At 41.8% G+C, this 9,036-nt stretch overlaps 1 protein-coding gene across 2 annotated transcripts in view; it reads left to right on the top strand.

The window, feature by feature from the left end:
- arhgap23a (Rho GTPase activating protein 23a) overlaps window positions 1–9,036 on the top strand; it is a 306,389-nt gene that overhangs the window by 46,538 nt on the left and 250,815 nt on the right. The window contains exon 2 of one of the 2 annotated variants that reach the window (XM_048614509.1): window positions 901–940. The exons of the other annotated variant lie outside the window; for it this stretch is intronic. The gene's annotated coding sequence lies outside the window, so the exon portion shown is untranslated. The remainder of the gene's footprint in view (window positions 1–900; window positions 941–9,036) is intronic. 2 annotated transcript variants of the gene reach the window in all.

The raw sequence follows: 9,036 nt of genomic DNA, 5'->3' as shown, positions 1-9,036 counted from the left end.
CCTCCCTAACCTGTTCTTCCTCCCACCTATCCCCTCCTCCCACCTCAAGCCGCACCTCCATCTCCTACCGACCAACCTCATCCCGCCCCCTTGATCTGTCCGTCCTCCCTGGACTGACCTATCCCCTTCCTAACTCCCTAGCTACACTCACCTTTACTGGCTCCATCCCCGCCTCTTCGACCTGTTTGTTTCCTCTCCTCTATCCCTCTTCTATCCGCCTCCCACTCTCTCCCTATTTATTTCAAAACCCCCTTCCCCTCCCCCTTTTCTGATGAAGGGTCTAGGCCCGAAACGTCAGCCTCTCTGCTCCTGTGATGCTGCTTGGCCTGCTGTGTTCATCCAGCCCTGCACCTTGTTGTCTCGGATTCTCCAGCATCTGCAGTTCCTACTACCCCTTTCCAATGAGAGAACAAGGCCAAATGCTGCATTTTCCAAAAGGTCATGAAGTGTTGGTGAGGAATTACAGCACTGGCATGAAGTACAGACTGGACTGGTCTCCTGCACCAGTCAGGTGAGAGACGATGTAGTATGGAGAAGATATGCATATTAGCTCTTGGCAACTGGAACGAATGTGCCAAAGACAGCATTATTCAGAGATTCACAACTGTACCAAATTGACACCTGGATATACCTGAGAACAGAACAATAACTGGATCACCTGAGTGAGACAGTATCTTGGTGAAGACTATCACTACATTGTGTAAATCTCTGAATATTCAGTTGCCTCAAGAAGAGACAATGGCAGCATGATATTCCTAGTTCACCTAAAACACCAGAGGTTAAAACCAATGCGAAAATAAACGGATGCCTAAGGTGTGCTGACGGATGTTGGCATTTTCTGGAACATTTTACCAACTGTTGTATATATGTTTGTAAATATTGTGAATATTTTCATTGCAGGAACATCTGATGTAAAGGGGGAGACTTGTTGTTTATTTGTGTAAGTATGTTGGACTGTCTCTTTGACGTGATGTGATGATGTCATAGGCAATTTTGGGTGGGAAACAGCTTAGACTAATCTTGCTGTCTGTAGAATAAAAATCTCCTTAATTAAACTCCTGCTGTTTAACGTTTCAGCCTCCTGCCCTCTTGGAACCTAACAGTAATCACTTAGGAATAATAATAATGCTGTCTTGTGAACTCTTGAATATCACTTATTTGAAACACTGTAATCATCTGGAAAAGAATGGCATATTTTCTTTGAGTTTGTATTTATGCTTTCAATGGACCCAACATATCTGGTACAGTGACAACAAGGTGCAGGGCTGGATGAACACAGCAGGCCAAGCAGCATCATAGGAGCAGAGAGGTTGACGTTTCGGGCCTAGACCCTTCATCAGAAAAGGGGGAGGGGAAGGGGGTTTTGAAATAAATAGGGAGAGAGTGGGAGGCGGATAGAAGAGGGATAGAGGAGAGGATAGGTGTCTCGGATTCTCCAGCATCTGCAGTTCCTACTATCTCTGATTCGATATCTGGTACAGTATTTGATTTAAATGAACCATTTTGGTATGCTCACATGACAGAATTTGTTTTTAACTGGTAAAAGTAAGAACGCAAGTTTTTGAAACATTTTCACTTCTTTTCCTTTCGAGATGCTCATTCAAACCCATCTTATGGCCAAGCTTTTGGTCTCCTCAAAAAATTTGTTTTTTTGTTACACCTCTGAAGTGATTCTGAATATGTCACAGTATCAAAGGTGTTTCATAAAAGCAATTCATTGCTGTTAGTGGCAGTACAAAAAATTAAAATAATTCCTTACACAGAACTTGTTAGATGTAAATTTTTGCATACTGAGCCAGTTAGTGGAGTAATGGGGCCCTCTAGTGGTGACTTGGCAGGTTACAAGGACGAAACCAATGAAGCAGGGTTTCCCAACTTTGAAGTCAGGAACCTAAATGAGGTTGTAAGCTAAAATTTTAAGGTCACAAGTTATGAGGCAACAATACCTGCTGAAGAGCTGACTAAATTATAGCAGATGTATAGCTGTCTTCTTGCTCTCTGTTCTCACTGAGGGATTGCAATAATATTCATTCTCAAAATGGGGTCACAGAGTAGTAGTTTTTGAAATGCTGCAGTAAAGGCAATGGAATTATGCAAAGAAACAATAATTGTTCTAGTCAGAAACAAAATATACAGTTCATTTATTTGAAGTACGTAGGTCTTGAGAACAAGGAAAAGCTGTACAACACTTTGAGTTTACTCTGCCATTCAGTAAGATTGTGATTGATCTGATTGTGGCCCCCACTTCATTTTCCTATCTGCCCTGAAACATTTAACACATTTTTTTCTACCTCCAGAAGTATTATCACAACCAGTGTTTTTTCCATCACCAAATCACTGTGACTTTTTAAAAACTTTTATCTGCCATTAGCCAATTGGATATTTATGTGCAATATCCATTATGGGGAATGCAAACCGTCAAAAGTGACGGAGGGGTAGGGAGAGCAGGAAGGGGCTAAATCAAAATGGAGTTGGAGGGGGGAAAAAGCATGGTATTCCTGTGGTGCCCACCTCTCTTTAAAGGCAGCAAGAGCATTGATGGACACAGTGTGCTCCCTCTCCAAGGATACCCTTAACATTCTTGTCCAACAAACACTTATCTGATTAAGTGTTGAATAAAATTTTATGGGTTAAATCTTCCCAGTCCCTGAAAGATGTTGGCGTTGATGAGTCAGTTTCAAATGTAGGGCGAGTTCAGCCAAAATGTTGTTCTTGATATCAAGGGAAACAAAATCTGATTCTGCAATCATGTTTTGAATGCAGAGATGAAAATGCTGATGATAAGCAGCAAGAGGCCTAATTTTTCTATTTGCGTACATTAATTGGAATGAAGAGTCTAGTGATCGTGAAATTGTTTGTTGATTGTTGGAAAAACCCATCTGGTTCGCTGATGACCTTTAGGGAAGGAAACTGTCATCCTTATCTCGCCTGTCCTACATGTAACTCCAGACCCACTGTAATGTGGTTGGCTCTTAACTGCCCTCTGCGATGGGCAATAAATGCAGGCCTAGCCAGCAATGTCCAAATCCCATGAATGAATAATAAAAAAAATTGGTGAAGGTGGGCTTTGCTGAGGCTGTGACACTCTGTGCCGAGCGTGACCTGCCTTGCTTTCCATGCTTGTACAAATTATAAATGTCCACTGGAAATAGAAAACAACTGACACCACTCCCGGAAGTGTTTTTTTTCTGCCTGAACATGTGAGCTCTACTTGTGAACAATGAGAGGCCCTTCAAGGGCAATTGCATTAATCACACACTTTCACAATATAGGTTGAAGACATGAATCTGCATGTGTAATTGCTTTGACCAGTATTTGCATCAATCTTGCTGAGTGATTGGTCATTGTGGATTGAAGATAGTCATGTTTGTGATTAGAAGTAATCATAGCATACCTTAAAAGTGGTACCTGTGGGCCACAATTCACAATACACTCCAAGATCACATTGGCTGCACGAGGGCACAGAACTGATTTCTTCTCACCTTGAACTGTAAGTATTTGCCAAAGTGTTGTTATATGCATTGTTTCCTTTCCGAGGTGATATGGGGTTGACAGTTACAAGATATCATAAGGGTTACAATAATCATACAGCACTTACTTTCTCCTCAACACAACACAAAAAGTTGCTGGAAAAGCTCAGCAGGTCTGGCAGCATCTGTGAAGAAAAAAACAGAGTTAACATTTCGGGTCCGCTGACCCTTCCTCAGAACTCTGTTCCGAGCTAGAGGGGCAGAAACTCTGTTCCAAGTTAAAGATGGTTGGGCCTAGAATACTGCCTTGAGGAACTCCTTCAGTGATGTCCTGGCACTGAGGTGATTAATTTCCAACAACCACAGCTGTCTTTTCTGCTAGGTATGACTGTAACCAGTGGAGAGTTTAACCCATGATTTCTATTAACTCCAATTTTGCGAGGACTTCTTGATTCAATACTTGGTCAAATGCCAACTTGACATCAAAGCTATTCACTTGTTTCACCTCTGAAGTTCAGTTGTTCTGTCCATGTTTTGGACCACGGCTGTGATGAGGTCAGGAGCTGAGTGTGTTTATAGTTTATTGGTCGACTCCCCTCTGAGTTCACTTATGTTTTCTCCTCTTATTGGTTTCATTGCCACTTGATATTGGCCTAGTCCATGCCACCTTTGTGAGTAATTGTGCTATTGAGCCATTCTTTGTGATGGGCATCCATATTTCTCACCGCGAATACGTTCAGTGCCTTTGTCACCCTTACTGTATCCTCAAAGACCTATTCAACATGGAGGAGAACTGATTCATCAGCTGAAGATGGGTGCAGTTGTGAAGTTTGGAGTCAATGTAGATGACTCCCAGAGCAAATTCCTCTCTACTATATGTTATTGTGCTGCTGCCTATAGTGAGTCTGTCCTGTCCTTGGGAAAGGATATTAGACTAGCTTTTAATTTCAGATTTATTTTATTCAAATTTCACTTTCTGCCCATTTACCTGTATCATTAGCCTCGTTCTCTGGAATACTGCTTTTCTGCACAGATGGTGCCACACCTGCTGAGTTTCTCCAGCACTTTCTGTTTTTAATCTCTAAATCGTTAGTCCAGTGATAGTACTGCTGTCTCCCCATAAGACTATTGTGTTTGTTTTTTTTCACTTGCACTCCTGGCAATGAGTTAGGGGTAATACTTCTGAGATTTACCTGCAGTAATTTTAATAACCGCTTTAAATTGACTGCATACTTTGAGTGAATAGTCAAGATCACACACAGTCCTCTGCCTTTTTTCATAATTGCTAATGGATTTATATTTATTATGTGTAGTTCTTCTGCTAAAATGTACAGTAAGCCTACATTAATGTCTATATTGAAGTTCAACTGCAATGCTTAGCTCATATTTTTATAGCAGTAACATTTATTCATGTCTTTCTTGATTGTGCTTTGCTTGTAATTTGATGTTTATAAATTAGTGATTAGTTAATTATTTGGTGTGTACTTAAAGGCTGTGTAAAACTCAATGTCAGGTCATAGAGTTATACAGCATGGAAACAGACCCTTTGGTCCAACTTGTTCATTCCAATCAAGTTTCTCAAACTAAACTAGTCTCACTTGCCTGCGTTTTGGCCTAAATCCCTCTCAACCTTTCCTTTCATGTACTGATCTAAATGTCTTTTATATTTTGTAACTGTACTTGCATCTACCATTTCCTGTGGCAGTTCATTTCACGCTGTCTGTGTGGAAAAAGTAGCCCCGCTGGTCACTTTTAAATCTTTCTTGTCTCACCTTAAAAATATACCCCCTGGTTTTCAACTCGCACACCCTAGGGAAAAGACCTTTGCTATTCCCCTTATCTATGTTCGTTATGATTTTAGAAATGTCTATAAGGACATCCCTCAACCACCACCTCTCTAATGAAAAAGTCCTAGCCTATCCTTATAACTCAAACCCTTCAGTCTCAGTAACATCCTGATGAATCATTTCTGAACCCTCTCCAATTTAGTAATATCCTTCCTATAGCGGGGTGACCAGAACTGTACGCAATACTCCGAAAGGGGCCTTACTAACTTCCTGTACAATCACAACATGACGTCCCAACTCCTATATTCGGTGGTCTGAACAATAAAGGCAAGCATGCTAAATGCTTCCTTTAATCACCTGTCTTTCTGTGATGCAACTTTCAAAGAACTTCATAATTTATCAGGACAAAAAGGAAATCTAAGGGACATGTAGGTCAGGCAGCATCAGAGGAGCAGGAGATTTGACATTTCAGGCCTGGACCTTCGTCAGTCCTGCTGAAGGGTACAGGCCTGAAACGTCAACCCCCCTGCTCCTCTGATGCTGCCTGACCTGCTGTGTTCCTCCAGCTCCATACTGTATTGACTCTGACCCCAGCATCTGCAGTTCTTGCTATCTCCAAGGGGCATGCACCCTTCTACAAAGGAATTATCTTATGACACTTATTTTCATTTCCTTTGCCTTTACTTGGAGGATCCTAGCCTCTGTGGCTTGAGTTGTTTCCTAGTGCATGGAAGAAACGGCAACTTATCATGGAACACTGAACAATCAAGGAGGTGGACATGTTGATGTATTGCACTGTGCTACATCAATGGTACACCTACAGAATGTGCTAGTAACTCAGGTAGCAAACACACAGATTTGTAAGGAGAACTCAGATATTTGTAAGAATAATAGGGAGGTAATGGTAGGGGATTTGAACTTTCCAAACATAGACTGAGACTGCCATAGTGTTAAAGGTTGAATGGAGAAGAATTTGTTCAGTGTGTACAAGAAATGTTTCTTATTCAGTATGTGGATACACCAACTAGAAAAGAGCAAAACTTGACCTTCTTTTGGGAAATAAGGCAGGGCAAGTGACTGAGGTGTCAATGGGGAAGCACTTTGGGGCAGGTAATTATAATTCTATTAGCTTTAAAATAGTTATGGAAAAGAGTAGATTTGATTTAAAAGTTCTAAATTGAAGGAATGCCAATTTTGGCGGTATTAGACAAGAACTCTCAAATGCTGATTGGGAGCGGATATTCACAGGTTAAGGGGACAGCTGGAAAGTGGGAAGCCTGAGGAATGTTGCCAAACAAAGATACCTTGGAGTGCAGGTTCATAGTTCCTTGAAAGTGGAGATGCAGATAGACAGGGTAGAAAATAAGGCATTTGGTATGCTTGTCTTTACTGGTCAGTGCAATGAGTATAGGAATTCGGATGTAATGTTATGGCTGTACAGGACATTGGTGAGGCCACTTTTGGAATACTGCATTAAGTAGTGGTCTCCCTGCCATAGGAAAGATGTTGTTAAACTTGAAAGGGTTCAGAAAAGATTTACAAGAATGTTGCCAGGGTTGGAGGGTTTGAGCTATAGGGGGAGGTTGAATATGCATGCGGCTATTTTCCCTGGAGCATCAGAGGCTGAAGGGTGACCTTAAGAAGTTTATAAAGTCACGAAGGGCATGGATAGGGTGAATAGTTAAGATTCTTTTCCCCAGGGCAGAGGAGTCCAAAACTAGAGGGCATAGGTTTAAGGTGAGAGGGTAAAAGATTTAAAAGGAATGTAAGGGACAACATTTTCACGCAGAGAGTGGTGCATGTAAGGAATGAGCTGCCAGAGGAAGTGGTGGAGGCTGGTACAATTACAACATTTAAAAGGCATCTGGATAGGTACATGAATAGGAAGGGTTTAGAAGATATGGGCCAAATGCTGGCAAGTGGGACTAGATTTATTTCGGATATCTGGTTGGCACGGGCGAGTTGGACTGAAGGGTCATATCCATGCTGTACATCTGAATGACTCTGTGACCACACGTGCTTCAACCAAAAGTAAAGTCCTCAGTCAGGTCAAGCAGGCCTATGTCAAGTAAGGGGGTACCACCACAGTTAGTCAAAGGGTTTATTCACTTCCAGTCCAGGAGGTTGACCACGGTCAGTCCTGCAGGTCTGGTATAATCAGGGATTACATGTATGTCATTTGGGGTACTGTGGAGACATTAGTTCAGGACTGGGACATTTTATTCCTGCAGCGAGACAGAGAGAGGGACAGAGTTTGATGACTGTCAACCGAAGAGCCGTTAGTGGTGATACATACATGAACAGGAGAGGAGCTAAGATGTCCCTAGTGAACGAATAGGAAGTGCAGAGGACAAGAAGGGTTAGGAATTTGGCGGATGAACCACTGAGTGGACATAATACACTTAATAGTTGTAGTCCATGAGTCTTGGTGAATTGTGTGTAATGGCACACTTAGAGAGTGGCTGTTTGAGTGTGCTTAGCAGAGAGAAACAAGAAGTTCATTGACCTTCTCTCTGTGTTGCTGCATGTTGAGTTTCCTCTGTCGGCACTGACCTGGGCTGCTGTCTTGGTCTGGGCTGGCTGAGGGTCGTGGTGTGGCCTCCTTTGCTGAATTGCGGAAAAGAACACCACTCGATCCACCAGGACATCAAGGTCCTTGTCAATGAGCCAAGGAGCTAACTTGCCTTTCTAGGCCATTTTCATCAGAATATTGGTGCAGAATCAGTGTGAAGGACATTTCCTGGCCTGCAGTGTACAGTGATGCACACTGGGATTTAAATGTGGTGCCAGCAGGGCAAGTATTGCAAAGTCATGACAGCTGTGAGCACTTCCGTGTGCCCTGCCATGTGATTCCATGAAACAAGCACTAAAGAGGCCCGTTGCATAATTAATTAGATGGAAAGTGGAAAACTGAAAAGGGGGGAAAAGAATGTCTTTAAAAAACCATGATTGTTAAAAGATTGTTGCACTTTTTGAAAACAAGTAATCTGAAACTCCTTGCATGTGCTACTTTCACAGTTGCTTGTTCATGTGGTAATGGCAGAAGTTTGCATTTGATATAGAGCTCAGATATCTGTACATATGGAGATTCAGCCGACAAGTAGCTGATTGGTCTGTGAACGAATGATCAGTTATTGATGACAAAGACTTTCTGCGTGTCAACAACTATGAGAGTAGATTCCAGATAGTTGAACAGCTTGGGGCTGTGGATGAGTTATGGAGAACCCATTAGATCTCCACAAGCTCAGGGGCTGTTTCTGCTGTTCTCTGCAGCAAAAACTACTTGAAGCCTGAAGAAAACAAGTTTATTTTTCCTTCAGTAGTTGCTTTAAGCTGTGATATTTTAAGTAAAAATTTAGAGATTTTTTTAAGTGTGAACCAGTCATCCTGTGCCTACCACAAACAAGTGAAAGTACTGGAGAAAAATGATTGAGAAGCAGCGTTCTGATCAGAAGGATCACCGCGACAAATCCTGTGAACGGGGGCCACTGAAGTGCTTTCCCAGTCTTTTCTTCCACCTATAATACCCACTTCTTTTCTGTTTGTGCTGTCTGTATGTATACATATTAGGGGGTTAGAATTTTATTTGGTAGAGTTATATGCCAATAGCTCACCATTGTTTGTGTACCTACAGTCTACTTGTTTGTAATAAACAGTAATTCTTGTTTACAAATACCTGGACTGTGTTTTATGTCGATCTGGGTCTGCACATCAGGCAAGTTGGGGAATTCTGTATAGTTTTTAAAAATCAACTTGATTTTTTGATCAACTTGACTTCC

The sequence above is a fragment of the Rhincodon typus genome, chromosome 30 (genome assembly GCF_021869965.1).
Source record: "Rhincodon typus isolate 14 chromosome 30, sRhiTyp1.1, whole genome shotgun sequence".
Taxonomy (NCBI): Eukaryota; Metazoa; Chordata; class Chondrichthyes; order Orectolobiformes; family Rhincodontidae; genus Rhincodon; species Rhincodon typus.
This window is presented reverse-complemented; position numbering and strand designations above follow the sequence as displayed.